Here is a 27,973-nt window from a genome sequence, read left to right on the forward strand (position 1 = left end):
GCATTCGCGAAAAATGATCCCCATTTGATGCACAGCAGTGCAAGCGCCTCAGAGCAGGATCACCTCTTATCGGGTGTTACGTTTCAAAATATTCGCAGTAATGGCGAATTCTCCAGACAGTGGTGCTGATATCGATGTCCGCTTGCCTGGGAAAACTCCACGTGACCTCTCGCATGAGTTCACGGTGCATGAATAAACCAAGACACGGCGGCGTGGAATCTAACCTCGGCGGCAACGTCCCCTGTTTGTTCGCGGAGGCACGGGTGCGCTCTCTAATTTTCCGACGAGGCTGAGTTTATAAACAACGCGAGCGTGTTCGCGCCTATGAAAAAGCCTGTCGTCTTTCCCTGTGCAAGAAGGACCACATCGGCATTTTTTTTCCTGTGGAGCGCGAAGTAAAAGGCATTCACCCTTGATGTGAACAAGGATGATGAGGGTGAGCTGATTTAGGCTAGCTGTGTGAAAGTGTAAAGATGTATACTGGGTGTTTCGGCGAAACTCGCCAGTAATATTTAAAAACATGCTTTTAATGCGTTAGCATTACTGCCCTCACTTCGGCAAAATCTGTCCGCCTGTTATGAGATGGCGCCGCCATCGTCCATGAGCCTGTCGCTCACTATCCACCCATCTCCACCCTCCAGAATCCGCCACCCGCCACCAAACAACCCATCACACACTCCAGAAGAATCACGTTTTCGAAGTTCGAAAGATGATATCGCTGTTACTGATGGCCAGCTACAAATGACGACAGCATTTTTTTCGTCGTCACCATTTGCTTTGACCTGACGGTGGCATCAGTTTTTTCGAGCAGGAGCTTTGGATAGCCTGTCATGGAAACCACTGATCCGCTCTTTATGGTTCATCAGCAATTCGCGCTTCTGAATAAGCGGGACTGCTACATCAAGCTTTTGTTAGAGGAGTGTGTCCCTTCCAAGTAAAGGATGTTCTCATTTTTATTGTCCTTTTTTTCGTTCTGATTCCTCTTATATGAAGCACCTTTCATGAGTCTTTGTCGAGGCGAATCTGGTGCGCTGACAGCTGAAGAAACCACGTCCTTTGCTACATGTCGTGCGCAGGCAATACGCTCCACGTAGTTGGGCACACATAATTAGGCTCACAATTCTCTGAAGATACCATCATCGGATGGCACCTACTCATGATTTCATCATGATGGGATGAATTTTCTCGTCATGATGAGATACCATCGTATGACCGTATCTTCAGAGAGAATGGATCCTTTTGTGAGCTGTTTATTGCTTACGTCGATTACCTTTATGAATGCCTGTATTGTTATCTGTGGCAACAAGCCCAATGTCAAAATAATGTGTTATTTTGTCCTGTGCAACGAACAATTTCAACATTGAATATTTTGTTATCATTTCAGTCATAAAGATGTAGGGCGTTAAAATACAATCTTCTAGCTCTACGAACATGGCATACACTTGCAAAGGTTGGACAACATACAAAACTTTGACTAACGTAAATCTGACGATCGTATCTGAGGCAACATTTTTCTGTTACTTTTACACGAAAGATCTTCTGTGTAGGTAATCGTCCAAGCTTGTCCACTGTAAATGTAAACTGCCGGGGTTTAACGTCCCGAAACAACACATGGGCTATAAGGGATGCCGTAGTAGAACTCTCCGGATTATTTTAGATCACCTGATGTTTTTGAAGTGCGGTGATATCGCACAGCACACAGGTGTTTTTGTATTTCGCCTCCTTCTGAATGCGGCCGCCGCGACCGAGATTGAACCCGCGGGATCAGGAGCCTAACGCCAAAGCTACTGAACTACCGCGGTAGGCCGGAGCAAGTCAATGTTATTTGCTGACTGATTTACGGGCGTCATTACTACACGTGTTATTTTTCAGTTCAGTGTTTCGGAGACGCCGGCTGCGGATTTTTTTGCTCCCACGCGGTAAAAAATGCGCGGCATTAAAAAAAAAAAAAAGCGTTTGAGCCTTTCGCCATGCTCGTGCAGCTGGGGAACGTGCGGCAAACAATGGAAAATTCTGAGCTTACAAATAGCTGAATCGCACACAATACACTCCTGGTAAATGTCCCCAGAGCATGTCGGTGTACTGGCTCACTTGTCGCCTACCGCCGCTAGTTATTTTTCTTACCGCACTTCGTGCATGAACTTCGTGCATTAACGGCGCCGGCCAGCGGCCGTTTTTCAGTGTCTCAAGATTCCTATACCAAACGGCGCAAAAATTGAACTTCGGCCTTACAGATGCTACCTCACGTGTTTCGAGTTATTCAGGCACCGAAACAGCTGCAATAACAGAAACTTTCCGAGAAGCCCTTCCAATGATTAATACGGCGCATTGTTAAGACGAACAGAGGCTGCCAAGTCTAAAATGCCGTTCCGAGTTCACTCCGGCTACAAACAACGGAGAGAAATCAAGAAACCTTTGCGAGTGCTGCTACCATCCTCGCGTTAATTCCAAACGAGCCGCTTAAGCACTACCCCGCGTCTATAAACATTAAAAATGTCGCCTTCGGGCTTATCCTGACTGCATGGTCACCTCTTTTAAACGAAGGCTAAAAGAATACACAGTCAGCTGTAAGTCCAATGTGTTTGTCTCGGACCTGGACGAATTTTCCTTCAACTGCGAAACTTTTGTGAAATCTGTATAGTTTTATTTTGTACTATGACTGCTCCTGGGTGGATGCTAATGAGTAATTGCTTACTTATTATAAAGTCAGCTGTTACGTGCTTGCCGCGTCCTACCTTACGTGGCCTAATAGAATGCAGCGTTGACGTCTGCAAACATGCAGAAAGTAGCTTCTGCAGCATCGACATGACGTGGTATCCTGCAGCGGATATTGGGCCACGTCGGCATCGTAAAGGAGTACAGAAGCAGGCGTGCATGCAGCTGCTATTCATAACTCGTTGTCTGCTGCGCTGCCTCCGTTCTCGAGAGCAGGTGCTAATATGCTAATACGACGGTTGTGTAGAATTACAAGCAAATAGTTGTGCTTTAATGCAGATGCTATGACCTGACCAGTCTTGGAAACCGCTGACCGCACTTCGCGCTTTCTGATGCGCATACCGGAGTTAGCCGCAGCATATATGTTCCTTGGTCTGTAGACTCAGGTTGGAATTAATACACACGCGTAGCTTCTTTTACCCCTGTATGCGAGGAGCACCACTTTGTCTTATTGTGCGTGCCGCCGCTTATGGGAAAACGTTGAGCGTGTTCTGATGAGATGCTATCAACACTAATCTCAAAGGCCTATTCTTCGGTCGGCAGCAAATCGCCCAGAAGAGCTTTCCAAGCTTTCCACAATAGAAAAATTGCTTGCGCCATGAGAAGATCGACAAGTTCGAAAGACGGCTCTGAGGGCTATAATCTTAAACGGCGCTGATAGTGTGTGCAAATATTGCAATCTTCCAGCTCTCTTTTCTTCTTTTCTTCTTTTTGTTTTTACTTTTAAGCAATGTTCCTGTATCCCTGTTGCCAACCGGTATACGTATACCGTTGATTCTTGTGTGGCGATAAGTTCAAGGGGTTTTATATATGGTGATGTACAGGTGCGTCCAGAAGTAAACGTAACACGCCATTGCCTTCTAACACTACTTTCGCGTTGCTTAACTGAAACTGGGAGGTAAGGCATGCGAAGACTGGCAGCTATCGCTGGTGCTCCGTTTATTTATGTCCGCACCTGCACAGATCTCGGAGACCTTTGCGAGCACGTGAACGTTTTAGCGGAAATGTTGTTTTCTGGTGAGTGGACTCAGCAGGCCACTGTTAGTTTTTGATTGCTGTAATAACGACTTAGTTTTTTATTATTATTTTTTTTCTCATTATCAATTTCAAAAATAAGCTCTTTGGAGATGCCGATGGCAGTCGTTATCAGCATTCCCATTATGTACCGATAAACTAATTCATTCCCTCTGCGAGCCTGACAGGGTTCAGATATGCTACACGCTCCAGTGCTTCACGTTGCCTTAGATGCCATGCAGAGCTCCAAAGGGTTGACAGGAACGCACGAGCGCCTAGCCAGAGCTACCTGCAGCACCGTCTACTGTTGATAACCACCGGTGTTATCGGGGAGCTTACACGCATGCACAGCGCTAGCCGAGCAGCGGACACATTAGTTACGTGCAGGCCCATCTTTCAGAGAACGGGTGCTTTTTTTTTTCGTATCCAAAGCCTCGCCATAGTGAATGATACGTTGGCATTTATTCACATCTAGCAGGGGATTTCACCCTCGACAGCTCGTCAGGTAAAGTCTCTGGGCAATGGGTATTTTATCACAAGTGCCGACGACCGCGGCGCCGGCAGCTGTTATGAAAACAACGCCTCTGACTCGCGTAACATACGCCCTGAACTATAACGAGGTCTCAAGCGGCTCATCACCAGTTGCTCGGTTGGCGGTGCGCATGCTTGTAACCTCGACGATAACGCGTGCGGTAGTCACCAGACGGTGCTGCAAGCACCGTTGGCCTGGGGTTACCACAGTAACTCTACGTTGGCCAAATGATAAATGATGGCAGAGACTACATGCGAGACCAAAGGGAGGGAATTATTAAGAAAGCAAAAAGAAACGCAGCTGTCATAGAGACTCGCGCGCTCTGGGGATATAAAAAATTCAGGGGACACTTTGACTGTCTAAAGTGCGTAGAGGCGAAAGCGTTTTCCGCACCACTTTCAGTGCTTCTGTGGCACTGGTGGCGTCACATGTAATTGAGTACTAATTACTAAGTGATGACAAATCACTAATTAATGGTCAATTAATGATTACTGCCTGAATACTAATTAACTGCTAATTAAGCTTAAGCTTAAGCTTCGCCTTTAGGAGTGGAACGCGACAGCGTGTTGTAGCGCTGCCAGGGAGTCCACGGAACGCCACCACCCGTTCGACGGTATTTGAGGAAAGGAAATGGCGCAGTAAATCTCTGTCATCTCGGTGGACACCTGAACCGCACCGTAGAGGAACGGAGGAAGTGGGAGTGAAAGACGAAAGACGAAGATGGCCCGTAATGAAGAAAATGAAAATTGTATTTGAGGAAAGAAAATTACGCAGTAACTGTCTCACATATCTTGGTGGACACCCGTCAAAATTCAGGGGGGGGGGGGGGGGGGGGGGTGCACTTTTTTGACCTAAATTGTGGTCACTGATGTGTGGTTAAGATGTTAAGCTTCGCCTCTAAGAGTGGAACGCGAGAGCGTCTTGCAACGCTGCCAGGGAGTCCATAGAACGCCATCGCCCATTCGGTTCTACGCCTCGCTCGTCGGTAAATTTGTTTTTGAGGAAAGGAAATGTATTTCTCTCTCATATCTCGGTGGACACCTAAACCTCGCCGGAAGGGAAGGAAGGAGGATGGCAGTGAGCGAAGACACCGTATTCACTAGACGTGCCTTGGTTCATTCCAAACCATCGAGCTTGCATGGCGGAGTGGATAGCATGCTCGTCTCGCACTCCGAAGACTGGGGTTCGATTCCCGAGCTCGACCAATTTCTTACTAGGCTTTATTTATTTATATGGCCTGTCTAGAGAAGTTAATTAGGCTAATTGGGTAATTAAGCAATTAACTAAGCTCAGTCCCACTTACTTGGAGCATCACTATATGGTCCCTTCAATTGGTTGCATGGTTACTAGCCAAAGTACAATTGGCCCCGTTTGAAATTGGCGCACTGTGACGTCACGACCGTTTCGACCAACTGAAAAGCGTGACATTCTCTGTCGACAACTGCTGCTTACAACGATGAGACATTAAAGGCTTTCGCCTTAAAAAGTATGAAGTTATTCTGGTAATCCTGAAAAGTCGCAATGGTACCGGGCTTGACGTTTGCAAACGCTATGGTGTGCTTGGGATCTGCCCCATGTTTGGCACTATAGACCTCCTCCATGTTTGCAAACAAGCGAGGTGGCGCTGCAGTCGCGAACGGGCTCGCGGTAGGCAAGAGGCCAGGGAGTGGCGTTGAGTTGAGGTGGTGCAGCGCCGGTTTTCAAGGCTTGTATGCGCGTTTTGAGTTTCTGAGAATCATAACAATGGTTGATGCTTTCAACTTAGTATTCCTCGAAGTACACGGGCTCGCGTTGGCCATGTACGGCGTATTTCGACACAGTGTGTATTGTGTTATGGCTAGAAAGCGCTGCAGTTGGTTTCTACCCCAGGCATTCAATAAAATGATAAGTTTTTGACACTGAACTAGCAAGAATGATTTTACCTCGGGACAGTGCTGAGGGAAGCACTGGCGTTTTTTCGGCAGAGCCGACGTGCGCTCACCGTCTGTTGACACACGTGTCGCACAGTGCGAAAAGTGGGGACAGCGTCGATCGTGTCCCGATCTCATCTGTCTCGCGTAGCCGCTCTTTTTAGCCGTCAGATCAGGCACCACCAGGCTGACTTCTCCCCTTCTTAAACTGGTCGATTTGGTGAAAAGTTTGGATTCCTGAAATTATATTTCTTCCAGCCCTGGGTCTTCTGTTTGGTTACTAAAAATTATAGCAAAATATTCAGTAGAAATTCATAAAATTACGGTTTTTAGATCTTTGGTCGTCAAAAATTGTGAGGTAATGGCGTTTCTGATGGTCCTGGCACGTCGCGAATCCTGCGGGTTTCCGACGACGGAGCACCACAATGGTAGTATCACTACGCAGAAGAGGGATCAGAGGTTTCGTTGATTTCAGTGCGGCATTTCTTTGACCAAAGCGAAAGGGAAGAGGCCATAAACGAGGGAAAAAAACTTAGAGGTTTGTTTTGTGATCTACCACATTTTCTGATTGGTATCACTCAACCCTTCGTAAATTTGTAACGAATGGAAATAGAATGATTCTATTTGTCGCAAACGATTCCAGAGAAATTGAGGAGTGCAATAAATCTCCCGACTTTTTTTTGCTACAGGAGCAGTAGTATGGTAGTCATTTTTGATAAGAAAGGTACTGCGAATCTAAAAAAAAAAGAAGTAATATATACCGCCATCATAGAGAATAGGGCGTTGGCAACGTGCTAGCATAAAAAATTTCCGCATTTTCTACCTAATTATTCAAGACCCGTGGTGACTTGACGAGGGTGTTATTACCAGGTATAGCTGAAAATAAAACGCATTGCTGAAATTAGCAGAGCAATTTCACATTTGCACCAAATTTGGTTACATATCTCAAGCATCAATAAAGAAAACACTTTTCATTGCCTCATCCCCTGTCAATCTCGCTACGTGCCTCTGTTGGTAGCCCGCCTGCGGTTGCTTCTTTCCAAACAGCCTTCGCGATCATGTACTACTTCATGAAGAAGCTGATGACACATGCATGATGCAATGAAAGTAAGCTGTTCGAAGCATGCCAACGCGACCGCGCAAGGTTGTCACAACTTACCAGACTTTTCTACTACAATCAAATAATTATGTCGTTCATGTTAAATATTTTGAAGTATATATTAAATGCCCTAAAATGCGTCATTACACGTCCGTATAACTTCTGCACACGTTAAAACATGCTGTGATATCAACAAAATAACGCACTCCTCGGTGGAGAGTGACCCTGCCGGCGCCCGTGCACACCAGCTCAGGGTGATAAATACGTACGCAGCTACATACATGCTTTTTCTTTTCCTTGCGCAATTTTAAGCGTACCATGCGGTTGTTCAGGTGAATGAGCGCGGCAATTTCCGTGCTATGAAGTACGTTGACTGGCAGCGCCGGTCTACACCCAGACTTCGCGCTTTTACTACCGCGGCTCATTTCCTAATGCGGCATTTATTTCCGAGAAACCTATTAAAGCTAATCTAATTTTTCGTTTTATCATACTACGCGGATCCAGCAGCGACGCAGCTGGTCAGTACATGCTGCTTCTGCAGTGCGCAGCCGCCGGTAGCTGCAGCAGCTGCGGTAGGCACGGCCAGGCGGAACCTGTTTTGCCTACCACGCGAAAGTCGCTACTGACATCAGCGCCACCGCATCTCCGTGACGTCGCGGGGTGAAGGAGGTCTATAGAAATAAAGCAGAGGACAGTCGGCAGGCTTGCCTTGGGGGCACATGGAAACACTACTAATGAAGCAGTTCAAGGTGATATGGGGTGGTCAACATTCGAAGCGCGTGAGGCAAAAAGGAGGGGGGACCGTCCTCTTGCGCCCCCTGTTCCGGAGTCCCTGCACCGCTATCACTTTCGTGTGTTTGGTCTTAGTGAATGGCGCTCAAACCCTAAGATACTGGGATGGTTCTTTGCAATAGTTTCTTTCGGCGAATTATTACATTGTACCGCTACCATTAATGTCTGCCGTCTGCGACGTCTGGCCGTTTAGCTAGCAAGCCATGTGTGCCGCTGGTTCAATTTGTAAGGCTTTCCTTATCGCTTCTTCAGCTTTAACTTGAAGTTCCACTTCTTCGGGACTGTTGCCTCAATAGTTAAAGCCATAATGGCTTGGTCGTTTTAAAAATTAAGGCATAATTCATCTTCTGCATTAAACTATCCTGTCTATATTGTTAATAGCATTGCCGTCTTCGCCTCTTGTCATGCATGCTACCTGTTGTAAGTTTCCAGAACAAGGTGCCCGCAGCCCTACTGACCACGCGGCTGCACAGGGACGCAGCGATGAGCGCCATTCGCTGGTTTTGTTGTTAAAGACGCCGTGGAAGCATCCCGCTATATATCGCGACCTAGTGCGAACAAACTGACCGAGCCGTTTCACAAACGTACGCGTGCGACTGCACTCCGGCCACGGGATGCTTGGGCGGGCTTTTACAACAAGTGGCGCACCTGATTGTTACCAATGCCTGATTTCATACCAGCTGCTTTCAGGCTTGTTCCATGTTTTAACGAAGCTTCTGCAATCTTCTCTGCGTTACACTTTCGGACAACGCTTACCTCCCGCATACAAAATAATTTCGAGATTTCTGCTAGTTGCATTTCAGATTCTCGCGACTTCTGTGATTTGTAGCCTTTCTTAAGGGGACCAAACCACGCAGTTTTAAGACCCTTTCTTTCTTTTCTGTTTCTTTGTTTCTTTTTTTGGCGCCGCACAAATTTTAATGCTAAAAGTGCCTTTTCCCGCAAAGCTTCCTTTGGATGACAGTAAAACATTTTGAGAAGAATTTTTCGACCAGACGAATCCCTCGTTTTTATAAAGGACTGAGGTGGCGCAAAGAGACAAGGGGCAAAGATTAAATACAAACCACCAGGACGTGCGCTAAAAAATATAATGAAAAATTATTGAAGCACTGCAGATTGTGAAAGCCGGTGGCCAGTCGGTTTTACTTTGTATCAGTGAACTCGGTTTTTAGAAATTTTTAGAACTGGTTTAACGCTCCACTATATACGACGCAACAAGGCCAAGTCAAACTTTTCATTGTTTTTACGTATCCCGATGGCACGCCTGCAAAATGGAGGAATCGGAAATAAATCCGACACCAGCAGCAAGAAAGTTTCCGTTGAAAGATGCGATTTTAAAGTTGACAAAGCCTTGAGGGCAGTGGCATCAGTTATGTGTTATGCTTAAAAATACCTGCTTGCTCGCACTTTTCCGCATGCATGTGGAAAAAAAAAGCAAAATAGAATATATATATATATATATAAACTACGCTGCATTCAATAGCCACGTTATTTTACATAGATGGGATAACTTGAAGGAATAAGCCGATAGTACCCAAGTTTAACCGCGCAACGTTCCTCTTGATTTACACAATTTTCAGCGACAAATTAAAGTTGCTATTGCTTCTTTAACCGGTAATGTCATTCTTTATTTTGTTAGTGTGAGGTTAAGTATCTCACTTCCGTGATATCGTCGCACTCGTAATATCGTCGCACCCGTAATATCGTCGCACGTTTTGATTATTCGTCGCTCCCTTTAACAACGCCCTTCGTCCTTGACATAGCTCTTCAGTATTTTGACTACCCAAAACTTGTACTCTTTGCGAGTAATTTTCTAATGTTATCGTTCATCGTCTCTACGCTACCCCGGCTTTCCCTCGTTATCATTGTAAATCTAGGCTATTCCTAGAGCCTGAAATCACATTCACGGCACTACGCCTTGCGTGACACCTCTGCATTCTGCGCGATGCCGCGACTGGCGCATGTTTTAAAGTATATTAAATTTTGAGTCTCCGTTTTCATGCTTTTCCATGTCCACCACTAGTCCTTGGATTTGCGAAAGGAACCATTCTTGGCTCTTAAATTATTTCCTTCTAGAAGTTCTACTTGTAGCTGTACCCCGTTATTCTTCTTACCTATATGCCAAAATTTAAAATCGCCTACTTGCCTATATGGTTTCTTCCGCCTTTTGCGCATTTAATTCCTCATCAGCATATTGCACTGTATTTTTAGCTTCTTAAATGCCGATTCATTCCGATCATCCGATCATCTCGTAATTGTGACTTAATGCATCAGTGTGCTGTCTTCTATTTGTCCCCGTTATTAAGCTTGACTGTGGTGTCTGTCAGCCCCTCAGCCGACTCCACCGGCGTGGACTGTGTAACAACGCATGTGCCTGCTATGTAGCGCTTAGATTCTTAATGTGCTCGATCAGTCCTCCTAACAGCTGAGCTTTATCAAATCCCATTTAATGCATAATAAGTCCTCAAACAGTGCAGCCAGAGTTGCCTCACTCTGTAACGTCCTGTAACTAAACGTGACCAGATCAGCTTCCAATGACGGCCTGTCTGTGCCCAGAGAGAGCCCCGTCCGCTGCGTCGCAGGTTTGACTTCCGCCTTGCCGTGGCCGCTGGCGATTCCGCTCCGTGGCAGCTCCGTGGCAGCCGAGGTTTAATTCAAATAATGATATGAGAGGCTGTGGAAAAGTCCTGTTCTGGGTGGGGGAACGCTTTTCGTTGCCACTGAGCGAGCCTTTCTGTCGTGGCCCACCGGTAAACATGCATCTCCCACCTACGAGCCTCCTCCCACCACCAGTCTCTGCGAGGCTTCATTAAAACCGCCGCCGATGAAGCCGGGTTTTGCCCATAATGACCGTATTAATGTTGACACATTAAAAGCTACGGCGAAGTCAAGCCTTCGCCCCCTCCCCTCCAGCCTCACACCCCCACCTCCAGCCATCAGGACCCCACGCATCAGCGTGACGAAAAAGCGACGGCCCAATCCAATTCAAAAACGTAAAGGGAAGGCCGTCAATTCAAAAGAGAAATGTGTATGCAACCAATGGTGCTAACGCAAATTTGTCGTATCGCATCGTATGATCGCATGCGCATTTTTTCCCAGATCGTAAGTTTCTCTGACAGCACCGATATCTGAGCCAAATGCCTTCCGCTCAAAAGATTCTTTTTTTTTTTTTTTTTTTGCGGGGGGGAGACATGCATCGAAACCTCGGTACACATTTTACCGTTTTCGCGTTTGGCCTCCGTCGAAATGTGGGCTCCACGGCAGCTAATAGCCTTCATTGCTAGGCATAACGCCATAGCTATGGAGCTATCATTGTGTGGAAGTGAAATACACTTTATATTATGGTCTCTATACACTGGCAAGTTTGCGGCCACATGTAATTTTCGCGCATCAAGTTGCAACGATGTAGCGTTGCTTGATGGGATGGGAACGCGCTAGTAGGGCATGACACGCTACACGCCATACAGTAATTTAATATATGAGTAACTAGGCGAGCTTTGTGGACCTCCGAACAATAAAGTCATTAGTCGCTCAGCCACCACGACCAGTCACGCTTTGTTTGCGTTACGGACTCAACACGCTGCTTGACACTGTGCGAGCAGACTATAGACAAGCTGAATCAGCTGACGCGTCATGTCAGCGCAGCGCTAAAGGACGGATAACATGGCACTTCCATGTGGTTATTGATTTTGTCCTGAAGTCACAAAAGATACTAAAGTATTGACGCAGCAACAAGTATTCAAAATAAGATTTATTGCAGGCCAGTTCCCTGCCTGGTTTCTTGCCTGGAAGTGTTTTGCTGGAACAGTAGCCGTCGTGCCCTTACCAGGCACTGTGAGGCGCAGTTGCATGAGTGATGCCTCTCAGTGCGAAGCCGAGTTCAATGAAGCGTTTCTAGACGTAGGCAACCTTGGCTGCAAGCAACCGAGACCAATGGCTCACCGCGAGATATAACGTGCAGCACAGTTCCCCTAGCCGCCTGTGGCGATGTGTGACCGTCATTCTTGGTGCGACATAGGGAAACGAATGATTAGAGCTGTGCCTACTATGCATTCACCGCCGCATAAGGACGTCGCCATTTATTCGCCGAGGCCGGACGCAAAGCGTGAAACGAGCGCGGCGCTGTGGATACGCGAAACCACGCGGCACTTTGCAACAGGAGTTTAGCCAGCGCCTTCCCGCTCTTCTGGCTGAAAGAGCCGAACCCAGAATTGAAGTGAGTGCCACTGTAATTAGCCGTGCTGCCACTTTCTTCTACCGTTGCTGTGGAACCGCACTCGGCTTCCATGCTTAGCACGAGTGATGTTACTTTAATGGGACACTGGCGAGCCTCACTGAGGTCGTTCGTGAGTGGTTCAGCATATGGCCAGTATAGTGATATTCTCTGCTAGTTGTACGACCATTCAAAAAATTCGCTGTGGCTTAGCTTGGTTAAGCCCGGTAATTGCGAAAGCAATATCCGTACCTACGCCATGGTTCAGCTGGTAGTGTAGCTGGTGGTGGTGCTTGTGGTTAGACTTGTGGCGATGCATCTGTTATACAATCCAATCCAATCCAATGTAATCTAATGTAACCTATTCTAATCCAATCCAATCCAGTCCAGTACAATCCAGTCCAGTCAGGCCGCCGTTCATGTGCACTGCCGTCGCACACGGACGGCGCGAGATCGCGAAGCAATGTTAAGCCGCTGGTGGTTGGCACAGCTACTGCTTTCTAGCGACGTGAGTCGAGCCTAATCTCTTCAGCGTAACGCCACAATCGCGCTCCTAGCGGAGAGCGCAGGAGTTAGGCGCCGGTGGTGGCACCGCCGCGGCTAGCGACGGCGCGAGTCGGTCGCCCTTCTCTTTGGCGTGACGTCACAAAGCACCTGTTGCGCTCCTAGCGGAGAGCGCAGGAGTTAGGCGCCGGTGGTGGCACCGCCGCGCCACGGCAAAGGCTGAAAGTGCAAGTAGTAAAGCTTTCGCTTTAATAATACAGTGAAGGGCTGCGTAGGCAGCTTATCGCTTCCACCTAGTACCTTGTTTTAGCCTGGCTACTCTTACGTTGATCTTTCAGCGGCGGAACAAATACTTCTCCCGATAGCAGGCGTCTCTAAATTCCTGCTGCCACGTCGCCCATATCTGGCAATGAACTTCGCATTCAAACGGGAGGTCGCGTGTCAAGCTTTCATCCAGGTATCTTTATGTGGCGGAAGCGATTTAGCGTCTCACCTACAGTTTGCATAAAGAAACTGATAAAACGTTATCTCCAGGTGCTTGAAGCATCATGCGCATGCGAGGAGATGGCATTGATATTGGCGGGACCATAAATACGCAGATTAGCCAAAGATTCTGTGTTTTCTGTCTTAGTTTGCGCTGTTTTTTTCCACCATAGCCAAAGACCCCACGATAGGTTTAATAGAAAAAATTGTTTTTCCTTGGTTCGGTTAACCACATCGATCAATTCCCGCCGACTAAACAATGACCTCACAGACACCGTGTGTGGAATGCCCGTGCATTACAACATCGGTCATACTCTATTGTAGTCAATGCGCATAAAGTGAACGACGTGTTAACTAAACTGCTGCGCACAGTCTTGAGCGAAGGCTCAATAGCGATGATTCTGCTATCGCAAAGCAACGGCTACGCCGTAGAGCCATGGTCAATGCACTTCGCTGTAGTTGCAAATTTGTAAAGCGTCACTACCAACGTGAAATCGGAAGACTTCTCGGTTCTCTCCTTTTGTCTCACGTGAGAGGCATCAAAAATATTATATCGTTCTTGTTCTTGTTGTCTTTACGTCCGATGTTAAAGAAATTAATTCTGCATTCAAGGGCGATATATCAGTGCATTCAACACTAACACTGATATACGTTATTCTGAAGTGTTTGGCCCGACATGAATTTGTAACCGGTCAGAGAAAGTACGCTTCGTTGGACCCTTTAAATAAAAACATGAGCGAATCCCTCTAATTTCTACAACTGAACATAAAAGTGCAATATCGTGTTCTGTCCGTAGGCAGTGTTTCCGTTCGGTTTCTGCATAAAGGGCAAATGGCTAGACGAACAGCTTTGCCTTCCGGAAGATGCACTACAAGACAGCCATCTGTGCTCATCCCTTAGAACACTCATTTGCGAAACGCCCCAGAAGCAAAACACTATGTTTTCCGAGCTTCCTGTTCTGAAAATATAAGCGAAACCATCAGTTGCAGTCACTGAACTTCCGAGCTTAGTGATACTTCCTGGACTTAATAATGCAAAGATGGCAGCCTGCGTTTGCTTTCGAGATACGACACGTTCAGTGTTACTCAGTTAGCGTCACAGTCTCGCTTGTTATTCCCGTAGTGTTGTGTCACTATTCCCTCAGTGTGTCCACTTGTCTGAACGCTTACCCGCGCGCTGCAGTGAAGCACATTCATGCGGATGCATCGAAGCAGGAGCGTCAAGAACCTTCACCGTGCTGCCGTGCTGCTTCACCGCGAACGTTCAACGTTTGTGCTGCGTCAGTGCTGCGCTGTTGCCGCTTGCCTGGAATAATTCCAAAGCGCTTTATTCGGAAACCATGTAATGTATAAAACGCGATTTGGTATGATCAAACCGAGGGCGTGCATGGCGCAACACTGACGCCTATACCTCGCATCATCTCTGGTGCAATCGTTACCCTTAATGCGCGTCGCACAACACTTCTTTCGAAGCTACCAGCTCCCCGCGTGTAAATGTTCGCTTATTTCATCACTCTACGGGGGCTTCCCGCGTGCGTGAACCCGCTTGCATCGTAAGTTCTCCTGGACAAATGGCTGACGTATACGCTGCAGACTTATGTCCCTCGAGCGGCACGGTACATACAACAGCTCCAAGCGCTATAGCGAATTACTGCCATGCGGAAAAAAAGAAGAGAGAAAGCCTGCGTCGCGTCATCATTTCGTGGCCTAGGAAAGCAAACGTCCGGGGTGACATCACGCGAGCTGGCACAGTTGATGGCTTCGAGAATCCTCGGCGCATTGCGCAAGTACTATATAGGCCGTCATGTAAAAACGGGGCAAGCGAAGAACATGCGATAAGCTATCCCCGGAAGATTACGTGCGCCAACGGTTTGTACAGTCGTCCACACTCCTGTCTAGAGCGCTGGAACGGCTCACCGAGGAGTACACTTGCGTCGTTTACGTGTTGCCTACGGCTCGAAGCAGACCTCATCGCTCGTGCCCATTCCCGTGGATCGTGTTTAACTCCTGCTATCTTTAAAAGCTACATTGGGCCCGTCAGTCAGCGGCGATCGTCTAAATGCGCAACAGAGGGAGCCTTTGGAGCGCACTAGACAAGTATGTGAACAGCTGTACTATCTTGAAGCGAAGCGCTCAGATGGCCATTTCCCGCTGCAGTACGCACCTCAGTGCTGCAATCGTCACTCCTATATTCATCTCTTTTTTTTTATTACTCACGTGCGTGCACCATAAACCGCCGTCACGTGGCTATTGTCGCGCATTACATGCATGCTGTGTGCAGCCCAAGAAAGCGCGCATTGCGTCTATATAGACTGGCCTTAAAAGTGCGCGAACTTCACAGATCGCCGACAAAGGTCAAAAGTCGCGAAGAAATGCTATGTGCGAGTCGATCCAGGAACCGGTCTTGTCGATGCCAGGCGCTGCGATCACGGAGCGCGAAGTTAGAAATTTGTCGCTTCAGGTTGACGGGAAGAAATCAGTAGGCCATGACAATATCTTAAATACATTCCTTAGACGCCACGCCAGACAGATGTCTATGGTTTTTTTGTTTGTTTTTGCTGCCAATCTTCATTAATTCGCTTTCTCACTACCATCCTGCCTGCAGGCTGTATGTACGCAACAGTTGTCCCGTCTGCAAAGCTGGGGATGCACTGTTGTAAGTAAATATATATTACCGGTGTCACTATATAGCCAGCTGTTGTTTTTGTGGATGATTGGGGTATATTTCATTAATGAAAGAAAATTAATTGGACGTGTCATATTAATAAAGGGATCATCAATTATTTATAAGACATTCACTTGCTGTATTTAATCGACGCCAAATTTGCAAGAACCTCTCTGTTCCGAGCTGTTGTTTTTGTGGATGATTGGGGTATATTTCATTAATGAAAGAAAATTACTTGGACGTGTCATATTAATAAAGGGATCATTAATTATTTATACGACATTCACTTGCTGTATTTAATCGACGCCAAATTTGCAAGAACCTCTCTGTTCCGAGCTGTTGTTTTTGTGGATGATTGGGGTATATTTCATTAATGAAAGAAAATTACTTGGACGTGTCATATTAATAAAGGGATCATTAATTATTTATAAGACATTCACTTGCTGTATTTAATCGACGCCAAATTTGCAAGAACCTCTCTGTTCCGAGGTACCATGCACACTGCAGTGCGTTCTCAGTATTGTCAATTAAGACTGAACTCATCAGCAGCTGACGTGGCTCATTGGTGCAATGCTGTTTCTTCAAATAGTGTGCTACTTCGCCAAAGATATCAACTTCCAAACTGCAATGTGACGCTATATGCGCAGATTTTTCGGAAGATTTCGACCGGGTACCACATTCCGAATTAATTTCTCTAATTTCCACGGTCCGATAAATGGGTGTTAATTCTATAGAATTGTCTTGAACAATAGGGTACCTAACTAACCGTTGCCAATGCGTAAGAATAAATTATGCCAATTCTGACCGTCTGAAGGCCTGTTCCGGGGCACCACATGGGCCTATTTTAGGTCGCACTCTGAATTTCTAATGCACTATAGCGGACAAAAGTAACTGCCCCCCCCCCCCCCCCCCCCCGCCCTTTCAAGTTCAGAACCGTGACGCACTAGTGAGCATATACCGAAACACTGAGTAGCACTACACCGCCGCACTCGCCTCACTGCATGCAGGTGCCATCTGACCATGCACTCCTGATGTCGTCCGCATGCGGCACAGTTCGGAACTTGGAGGGGAGGTCAGGTACTTTTGTCCGCGATAGTGCATCAATGGCGTATCAGTATGACTGGAAAGAAAAAGCAGCCCCTTTGTTTCATCATGCCAGTCAGCATGACTCACAGTTACCTGACAAAATCTTTTTGAGTGACATATACAACCAGACGCACACACTGCTAGTATGTGCTCCAACACCTGCCGAAAATTGCGGTTCCTACGTAGAGCAACGTTTAGCCCACCTTTTACGTTTTAACACCCCAATATGGCAACCCCGTGGAACCACTATTAAGTTTATCTTACTAGTAAACTAGAAAGACAAAATACAGCGCATAATTATTCATTTTATCTACTGATACTCCTGGCATGATAGCTTCAGTCGCGTGCACATCCTTGCAGGCATGCCATCAATGGCTAGTCGGCACTGAGTTTGTGCTGTGAATTTTTTGTTGTATTATCCTAGTAAATAAGCAATTGTTGCTGTTGTTATTATTATTATTATTATTATTATTGTTGTTGTTGTTGTTGTTGTTGTTGTTGTTGTTGTTGTTGTTGTTGTTGTTGTTGTTGTTGTTGTTGTTGTTGTTGTTGTTGTTGTTGTTGTTGTTGTTGTTGTTGTTGTTGTTGTTGTTGTTAACTACCATCTATTGATTGCCACGTCACGCTTTAATCATCATGTTGCGATGCTGAATAAGTTAATTTAAATTTGAATTTGTTGAATCTATAATTGTCTACACTCTCTTATTACCAAAAAAAACATACCACAGGCCGCCCTGTAGACATTCGCTCAGAAATAACCATACCAAGCGTGTCAGGCCATTTGTGTCTCGCTGGGACAAGCGGAAATGTTCTTTTTCCCTGTTGGCTGTAGAAGATGAGGAGGCAGCCACACAAATATTTTCATGTGGAATGCCTTGATGCGTTTGTTCGCATACAATCTAAACTTCCTTTATGCAGGATAAACAGCACAAAATATTGATGCAACTGCTGTATGTTGGGGTCGTTGCAGTTTATGAAGAGTGCGCCCATGCCAGTAAGCTACATGCATAATGCACATACTTGTCCATATAAGCGTAGTGACTGTTTGCGCGTTTTCTATGACGGGATTTGATCTATAGTTGCAAATTAATACGCTATGTGCCGGAAAAAGTTCGCATTTTAGAAAAGGAAGAAGAAATCAAATAGAGACGGGAAAAGCGTTATCATCGGCAGATCCTTTTGCACGTCGACTAATTAAGCTAAAAAAAATGATCGCAGCGTAACTGCGCTGTGATTGACCTAAGATAAAGGGAAATGTTAGCAGCACCAAGAACCGCGGGGCAAAATTTAGAACGTGTACAAAATTAATGAAATAATCTGTAAACTGCGCACAGTGCACCATAGGGAACCCTAGTTGGAGTTTGCTGCACGACGCTAGCGCTGGATTTCTCCCCTGGCGGAGAGACGCGACGGCACGTGAGTGCTAGGGCAGCCGGCCGCTGCCGGCGCAGCCCGTCTGTGGAACGCGTAAGCGGGGAGAGAGAGAGAGAAAGGCGCCTGCAAAAATGGCGCTGTTCGCCAAAATGGGGTTTCTCATTGTTGTATTTTGCGACTCCTAAGCTTAACTCTGAAACACCTTCCGAGGTGCTTGAACTCGCTCAATCACTGCATTGTGTCGTCATGAACACTTGAGCCTGGGTCCTTGGACTGAACCTTCATCTCAGAGGACAGCTGTGAAGGCGCCTTCTATGTTCTTGAAGGACTCATTATTGAGCTCAAGGTTGTGAACTTTCAGTGTGTGCCCTGTGTACCCTGTTAGTGACGGCCTACGGACACTTGAAAAAGTGATCTCCCTTTCCTCTCTCCCCTTTCTATCTCTCCCTCCGTCCCCCTTTCCACGTGTAGGGTAGCGTACTGGGCGTCATCTATACTCCGTTTCATACATAGCAGTCAACGCAGTGAAGGCTGCGGCGCCTGTTCACGCTCCTCGTCCGCATCGTAATATAGTGCGTCGAAAGTGAAAAGAGTAATGAACTTAAAATTAAAGTAAATGTTGGTCGATATTGTAGTATATTAATAAAAATGTTTTATTTTGCAAAAAGATTGCTTTTTCTTTTATGTTCTTCAAAACAAAGTGCATTAGTTTTCTGGGTTTTTTCCGGCTCCTCCTGTATCAGGTTTTCGGTGCTAGGCCGGCCGGTAAAGTCTGCTTTCGTCTTTCGGTTTCAGAGTATGAGAAAATGGCATCGCTATCTCCTACTCGCTTGTTTTCTTCGCCCACTGCGGCTTCAAAAACATCTCCTACTCGCCTATTCTCCAAGCTGAAGTATCCGAAAATTTCGAAAGACTGCAAGCAGATGACTGTCAACGGTTACTCTAGCGTGAGGAAGCGCTTCCTGGAGAAGACTGTGCGTGAAGTTCTAGAAACTGTGGGCGAGATGACCGGGGTGAGCCCTCGGACAGTTGCGAGGTTCAAGAAAGAAGGTATCTCTACTGGAATAAGATCACCGCAAAAACGACCTAGCAAGCTGACAATATCTAGCTCTCGCAGTGTTAAATATGACAGCTTTGCACTCAACGCCATCCGACTCAAGTTGCATAGTATGTATGCCTGCCTTTTTCCCTTCGAAGCCAGTAAACAGCACTGTGTTTTTCAAAGTAGGTATTAGAGTGACAGTTTTGAGTTTCTACCTAATGAATCTTTTAAGAAAAATAGAAAAAATAAATAAAAAAAACAGCCAAGCCGGGAGTCGAACCTTGGCCTCTTATAAAATGGACAGATAGGCGCGCGCTTCGTACCACTCAGCCACGACGTGAGGCGGATAGATACGTTTCGTTTGTTTTTTTGCAGCGGACTACTTTTGTAGCATTGGCAGCGTTGACTGCTATGTATGAAACGTAGTATAGTTAACCTCCCTGCCTTTCCCTTTACCTTTCTCTCCCTCTCTCTTGAGGCAAATAATGCACCTCTACACGCAGCAGAGGAGAGCCCACAATCACACGAGAAAGTTGGCGAGCTCTTTCCGGCGACTTTTTCACGCTCGCACCCTCCTCCGTCGCGCCGCTCCTGCGTATACAAGTTTCAGACATCATGGTCGCGGTCGCTATGCGGCGTAGCTCCATCTGGTCAGAAAGCTTCGCCCCCCTCGGTGGGTCCGGCAAAGGAGCGCCGACCATTCCGGGTTCAATAAGTGATGAGAAAAGAAAGGCGCGAAGGCGCTGAAATTCAAATTTTGCCTACAAATAACTCAGCTTCTAAAAAGCGCACCAAAAAAATTCTTGCTGGAGGATATTCGTGAAGCGGCTTCCTTTAGCATCACACAGCATCGCGCAACTACAGGGCCCGTTTAAAAGCATCCGTCTCGCTCGCGCGCTCGGCGATGAGGACAGACCTGTGAAAAACGGGCGCTTTTCGCCAAACAGGTGGGGTTTCTCTTTTTTTTTTGTATTTTTCGATTCCTGGGCTTACAAAGAATCTAATTGGAAACTTGTGTTTATCTGTGCACCAGAAAGCGGCAAATAACGATTAATCTACAGTCCGTGACCAGTGCTTGCTGCTTCAAGTCCTGGAAAACGAACTGCGAACACAGTTATCAAAGTGCGCATGCGGGGCATGGCAATACAGCTAGCCTGGCGTGCGGGCTCTCGTTTGAGAAGTCATTTTTCGCTCTTTCTAATGCACATTCTCTCCATTTTTAAGAGCGCTATCATGAAATTCCAAGGGTCAGCATGAAATTTTAGAAGTAGCGAGGTCACAGTGGCTAGAAAAATGAAATCCGAGAAGCACTTTTTCCCCGCCACCACGTTCGTTCGCCATCCTCCTTGGAAATGTCTTGATAGCCTCGCAGCTTTCAATGTGCATCTTTTCACCCGATAGATGTCATCTACGAAGAAGGCTTCTCGGGCATTCGGAAAACGGGCGCACGGCATCGCTACACCAAGGCGACGGGTAATCGCAGTAGCCGATGTGGTTGGCACGGTGCTGTTTCCTTGTTCGAGTGTTCTTTGCCCAGCATTATCGGCAGAAAAACAGGGACATTTAGTTAGCTTTGAGTGTCTAGTTTCCTTGTGTCTTCTGTTTCTAAGAACCTGTGACATTAGGAAAGGAATCGTTTCAGCAACAAATATTCCCTCGGGATGTATCTTATTTAAAATTTTATGAGGAAGGGGGCTATGAGTTCCGTTGTTTGGTATTTATCGTTCTTCACAGCGAAAACTTCAAATTTTCATAGGCAATTGAGGACAAGGAAACAGGGGAAGCGCCACCCATGTTCAAACAGTGTTCTTTTTTGAGAAACTGAAACGTGGGAACATGCCTGCGCATGCCCTTGCTGCGGTTGTTTCTGATACTACATCACACAGAATACGCAGCGATTTATGTGTTGTTATAGAAGGGTAGATTTGTTAAGTAAACTCTTTGAGGGCGCATAACTTGTACCGGAATGAACACGCAGTTGTAAAATTTTGCAAAAAGCGTTTCCAAGTTTAATTAGGCGACACGCAAAAGGCGCCCGTGTGCTGTGCGATGTCAGTGCGCGTTAAAGATACCCAGATGGCCGAAATTATTCCGGAGCTCTCCACTACGGCACCTCTTTCGCTCTTTCATTTACTCTCACCTTCCTGCCTTCCATCATGGCGCGGTTGAGGTGTCCACCGAGAAGTGAGAGTTACTGCGCCGTTTCCATTCCTAAAAAAATTTCTAATCTAGAAAGTTTCAGACTAATTTAGTCGGCTTCAAAAAATGAGGCACAGTTAGAGGCTCGGTAGAGCAGAGAGCTGACACATGTAATAAATTAATTAATTAATTAATATAAAGTGAACGGAATGGGCGCGGACAGAGTGATGAACAAAAGTTAGAGAGCTTTTGGTTATTTGGGGAAAACGAGGTGTCATCTCTTTTGTTTTCAAGGTGGAGGAGAATCAACAGATATGCGACCGCCCGGCACCGTCTCCTGCTATGCCGCGGCAGTGGCGTCTGTTCCTACTGTTCAGGGTCTAGGGAAGGGTGCAGTGTTTACTCGCAGGCGACTTATTGACGCACACCTATCTACGCAACAGCGGTGAATGCTTACTTGCATATTCCGTAATAGACCAACCACCAGCTGGATAGGTGATTATCTATCTGACCGGCGACAGTTTGTACACTCTGGTGACCATACTTCCGATACAGTTCAAGTTCTTTCTGCTGTGCCTTAAGGCACTGTTCTAGCTCCGCTGCTCTTCTTCTTATTTATAAATGGCATATCAAATAACGTTGACGTTAAAATCTGGTTATTTGCAGATGACGGCGTGCTTTACCCAGAGGTCAACGACCGCAACGACCAAATTACACTCAATAATGCCCTAAAGAAAGTTTCACAGATGTGCGATAACTGGCGGATGGTAATTAATTCAGAAAAAAATGGCTTCAATGTGTGTTGCAAAGAAAAAAAAGAGAAATTAGATTTTTCATACTCACTTAACAACACTGTAATAGGTAGTGTTACTAAACAGCAATATCTGGGAATAATAATTTTCCCTGATCTGACCTGGACAGCGCAAATGCAGAAAGTAACCAGTACATCAATGCACAAGCTGTTCTTTCTTAAAAGAGCCTTGCGACAGCCGAACCTTGAGACGAAACTCCTTGCTTATGGGACACTTACCCGACCGACTTTGGAATATGAGAATAGTGTATGTTTCCCGCTCACGAAAGATAATATCTACACGCTCTAAATGGTCCAGAAAAAGACAATAGAATCACCGCTAACCGATACAATCGCACTGACTCAAGTACTGAACTTTTACACCATGCAGGTCTCCATACGTTGACCAGTCGAGCAAAGCTGCAACGATCAAAATTTCCTTACCACTGCTCCACAACTCGTTCAAACTAAACTCTGAATTTTATAAACAGGAAATGCACAAGAGAAGCCAGACATATGCACCCAAATAAGCTGCAGGAATTCTCCTGCACTAACAACTCATTTTGGCATTCTTATTTTCGGCAGACTGTACGCGAATGGAAGGCTCTAGAACCATGCGTTACCGCGCAGCCAACGTTCGGAAAATTTGTAGCTCTTGCCGAGAAGGCAGCTCTTTCTTTTATGCATTGCTGATGATTATTGTACATTATTTCGGTTTGATTTTATGTGTTTTAATGTCCCAAAGCGACTCAGGAGGCTATGAGGGACGCCGCAGTGAAGGGCTCCGGAAATTTCGACCACCTGAGGTTCTTTAACGTGCACCGACATCGCACAGCCCGCGGGCCTCTAGAATTTCGCCTCCATCGAAATGCAACCGCCGCGGCTTGGATCGAACCCTCGTCTTTCGGGTCAGCAGCCGAGCACCCACTGAGCCACCGCGACGGCTGATTGTACATTAGCATTTGTATTGTGTCACTGCCTCCATATTTTGGCAGTGGCTCCAACATAACAGCCACATTTAGAGCTGTATAAATCATTTACCTCTTCCAACCCACTCCTGTAACAACCCCTTCAGGGTTGGCAGTATGCCGAAAATAAAATAAGTAAATAAAATATACTTGCGTTCTTCAGTCAAAAGTCTTCCGGCTAAACTCCCGGCCTTCCTATTTATCACTGGCCCTCTCCCTTGAGAATACGCATTCACTGTTCGAAAGCTCAAGGTGATTTGCGCAGACAAATAAAAAACATGAGTAAGGTTTTCAAGGCACGGCGTCAAGTCGAAGACAGCTGTTGTCGTTTGAGTGGGCATTAAGCTCTCACCTATCAAAACTATTCCAGAAGCAGGTAGAATGTGATTAAACAAAAACTGAAACGAGGCACCCAACCTATAATGATAATGTATCCGTGCTCTGTACTTTCTGGATAAACAACTATAGCGCAATCACTCTCCTCTACGTGCTATGCTGTGGTATGGTACAGCGCGCATTTCAAAAAAAGTCTCTGTCCTTTTCTGAGCATGTATACAGATTCGACGTGAAGAAATAAAGCACAAGGTAGCCCGGACAAGCGAGCATTTGACATTCATTTCACGGGCGACCGCAGCACCCTGAATAATAAAGAACAGACACGGATGAGGGGGTTGTTTGCCAGGACAGGTTCATTAATTACACGGTGCAGTGAGCTGCCGCCGCTGAAAACAGGATTGCTCCTGTATGTAGATCATGCACACTTGAACGGCTCGCTTCTCTGGGGAAAAGTTTCGTTGTGTTTTCGTATTCCTTTTTTTTTATAATGAGCTCAGCCGTTCGATCTCCTCGTCGATGCCAAGTTGTGCGGACAAAAAAAAAAAGTATACAGGAGATGTCCTGACGTTGCAGCTGTTTTACGCTGACGAAGACCGGCTTGTTTTCCGCAAAGATCAAAACAAAATTCGTTCAATCTATTTTTTTTTTCTTCAGTTTTGCGACGTAACACGAAGTGGACGTTGATGCCATGGTCTCGGCAATGAAATAATGATTCGGTGTCAAAATTTAAAAAAAAATTGAAACAGACGTTCGTTAGAACAAGAGCATTATTCATGTATACGAGGTCAATTAAAGAGATGCTGACGACAAATTGAAGCTAACCTGTATCGACAGGGTACCGCGTTCAGTCACGAAGTCACCACTCGCACCGAAAACGGAGTTTTTTAAAGCTATTAAAGTCCAAGAAACGAAATACAGGGGTCGCCACCACCGGCCGATTTGGCAAGTAACATGAGTGCGTCGACACAATTTCTGAGTGCGGATCCCAGAGGCTACGCCACACCGGCATTCACTTCAAAATGGTTGCAGCCCGTCCTTTTCGGTAAGGATGTCACGAATTTGAATCCAGTGGCGGGAAGATCTTTAACTCAATTTTGTCGACGATAAATGCGTCTTTTGCTACCGGACAAACGTCAATACAGTCAGGAAGAGCCGGAGATTCCATTTTTACTGAGAACGATAACTGGATGCTGTTATCCTCAGCTTCCCTTTAAATTCTGTAGGGTAAGAGTGCGGGCTAGTTGGTGATCCATAGCATATAAATACCAGCGCCAACCAGCTGGACACACGACGAAGAACGAGGACACACAAGCGCTTCCCTTTAAAATAAGAGAGCGGTATGTGGAGTTTAACGCCCCGAAGCGACACATTGGCCATGAAGGACGCCGTAGTGGTGCACTTCGGATTAATTTACACCGCCTGCGGTTCTTTAACGTGCGCTGACATCCCACAGCACACGGGCGTTTTTGTTTTTTCGAAATACGGCCGCCGCGGCCGGAATTGAACCTGCGACCTTGGGATAAGCAGCCGAACGCCAAAGTCACTGAGCCACTGCGGCGGGTCTAAAGTGAAAGATTACAGCGCATAAGTGGCTTTCTCCTACATCCAAGGATAGTACACGGTGAACTTTTTCTGCTTAGTTTCTAGTGGTACTTCGTGCAAACCACTTTTGCAGGCTGTCATTTCTTTGAGTAATTAGACACGGGCAGTAATTACGCAAAAATAATAAAATAAGCATTGACAGTTTGAAACAGTTATTCCCACTGCTGTGAGACCCAAGTTGTAGACCAACGGCTGTGGGTAGCAATAATTAAGCCTTTACAGTGCAACAGCAGCGCATAAGCACGTGCACTTCCAAAGCGCTCGGCAGAGAGCCACGTTGCCCTCAAGTTCCGTCGATTATAGGCAAATGATGCCGAAGAGGGAGGACGAAAGACATAAAATACAAAAGGTGTCTGCGGGGAGGGTTTTTTTACGCCGGGTTGCTTCAGCCCCGCTACCCATTTATCGCTGCTAGTTTGCGCGTTTTGTGCTTGCAAGTTTCGACATTCGAGCGCAGCTTACATTGCTTCTCTATTACTTCTTCGAACGCATACCCTGAATGGTTCAAATTTCGTTCCGCTTGACATCTAGCGTTGTAGCTGTATGTGCATGCGCGTCCCTTATTGACAACGTTGGGCGCAGTTCGAGGAAGGTTCCTCCCATCGTCAGCATCCGCGCGCATAGGTGTATGCGAGCGAAACTGGTCAGCGAACCGCGAGCCCGCAGCTCTCTTCCCTCTCTGTGAGCGGCTTTCGAGTCCGTCGCTGGGGGAGACGCTCGACGTTGACGTGCCACGCATGACGTCACCGCGCACTTTCCCGTTCTATTTCGGCTCGTTTTGTAGTACTTATGCAGATTTCCGTGCGTGCTCGCGAGTCAACGTATAGGCCCTTGCACTGCGGGAGCCGCGTTTCTGGCAACGACGTCGACCTGCCAGGCCGGTTGCGGCATAGCTTGTGGCGTCATTGCGGAGCATGCAGTTCGCCGCCCTTTCTCCGGTTTTTCCCTTAGGAACGTGGAGCAGAATTTGCTTGGTTTTCTAAGCGTACTGACTGACATATAGCGCAGTGGGCTATGCTGCGGCTGCGTGTGAGGGTCAGAGGCCCTCTGGGCACTTGCTTCGAGACGACGGAAGCGCCAGTAAAGTACGCAATTTCCTTTGCACGGAAAAGCAAGATAAGAGCTGTATTCTGTTGAGGTATTTCTTTTTCGTTAAAAAAATGGTTGAAAAAATGATGTAAGCTCGCTTTATTGCCGACATCAGCGAGGCGACGCTGCTACCATCACTGATCGCCAGAAGCACTTGCAAAGCTTCAAGCAAGGGTTTATTGTTTGCCCGCATCGAGCAGGAAAGCTTGCCTTCGGCGGCGTGCGCTTTCTGCTTCGTCAGGAATGCCACCATTTTCAGTCTGCGTGACCGCCGTGGTTTGCGCTTAACTTCGAGTCGAGTTGGTTTGGCAAGTGCGGTTGAAATTTTGCTTGGCTCCAGGGAACGCACGAAGAAAGAATAACATGCATGTATTGGCTGCGTTGTATTTTTGACATAAATACATACTCAAAATATAACCGATCGAGGACGACTCAAGGAGAGACAACCTTATTTTCTCCACAGATCTCCATAGAAAATAAGGTTGTCTCTCCTTGAGTCGTCCTCGATCGGTTATATTTTGAGTATGTATTTATGTCACAAATACAACGCAGCCAATACATGCATGCTATTCTTTCTTCGTGCGTTCCCTGGAGCCAAGCGAAATTTCAACCGCACTTGCCAAACCAACTCGCCGCGAGGTAAAGCGCAAACCACGGCGGTGACGCAGACTGAAAATAGTGGCATTCCTGACAAAGGAGAAAGCGCACGCCGCCGAAGGCAAGCTTTCCTGCACGATGCGGGCAAACAATAAACAACCCTTGCTGGAAGCATTGCAAGCGCCCTTGGCGAGCAGTGATGGTAGCGGCGCGGCTTCGCTCGTGCCGGCGATAAGTCGCGCATCAGACATCGAGGTGGGTCAGCCGGATGTGCCGATGCACCCTCGCTCTCTGCTGTGCATCTGCTGACAGAGCGCACTGGCATGCAGTTTTTCCCAGTTCGGCCACCGCTCGCGTGCTCCGTTTTACTTTTGGTGCACCTGTACATGAATAACCGAAGAGCGGCCACAAGAGCAATGTGTGACGCTTGAAGACAGTACGTAGACTCAGTAGGAAAGGAAAGTTGGCTGATCCCCTGATTCATCGGCTACATAACTACTACGGCATCGTCATACGAACTAACGAGGGGGGACCCTTTCAAAAATTACGCAAACCAAACCAACCAGTCGCTTTCACTGCAACTCTACACAGTCTCTAAGGCACGTCCTTTGCCACTTGGGTCGGATAGCTGGCGGGGGTTCGAGAGATTTGAAGCACTCGGTCAAAGGAGCTGTGCACACAAAAGTGACCTTCCAAACAAGGTGGTTAGCAATGTCAACACTCTATTGAGTGATATGTGCTCAAATGTGCTTCTGTTTAAAGTGAGCTTCTCTCTAAGTGTCTACACGGCACACGGCATGCAAATATGGGCTTCAATGAACTTATCTACCTGGGGTCTCCCAACTTACATAAGGCTGTCTGTCACTTCAGTATTAGAACTAGAATCTACATAGATACCCTGACGCCTTTGCTGGCATATAACCTGCGTATTAACCACGAGGGATTGCATTGCGAAAAATTACCAGTCGACACAAATAGCTTGGTGTTTATCAGTTAATGACATAAAACGAGTAAGAGAGACCTC

At 46.6% G+C, this 27,973-nt stretch overlaps 1 protein-coding gene across 3 annotated transcripts in view; it reads left to right on the forward strand.

Annotated features, from left to right (window-relative positions):
• The window catches only part of LOC149353063 (ileal sodium/bile acid cotransporter-like), a 109,308-nt gene that overhangs the window by 15,919 nt on the left and 65,416 nt on the right, over positions 1 to 27,973 (forward strand). The window contains exon 1 of one of the 3 annotated variants that reach the window (XM_089582261.1): positions 15,121 to 15,358. The exons of the other annotated variants lie outside the window; for them this stretch is intronic. The gene's annotated coding sequence lies outside the window, so the exon portion shown is untranslated. Of the gene's footprint in view, positions 1 to 15,120; positions 15,359 to 27,973 lie in introns of those variants that run through there. 3 annotated transcript variants of the gene reach the window in all.

Source organism: Amblyomma mixtum, chromosome 3 (genome assembly GCF_055824585.1).
Source record: "Amblyomma mixtum isolate Tamu chromosome 3, ASM5582458v1, whole genome shotgun sequence".
Taxonomy (NCBI): domain Eukaryota; kingdom Metazoa; phylum Arthropoda; class Arachnida; order Ixodida; family Ixodidae; genus Amblyomma; species Amblyomma mixtum.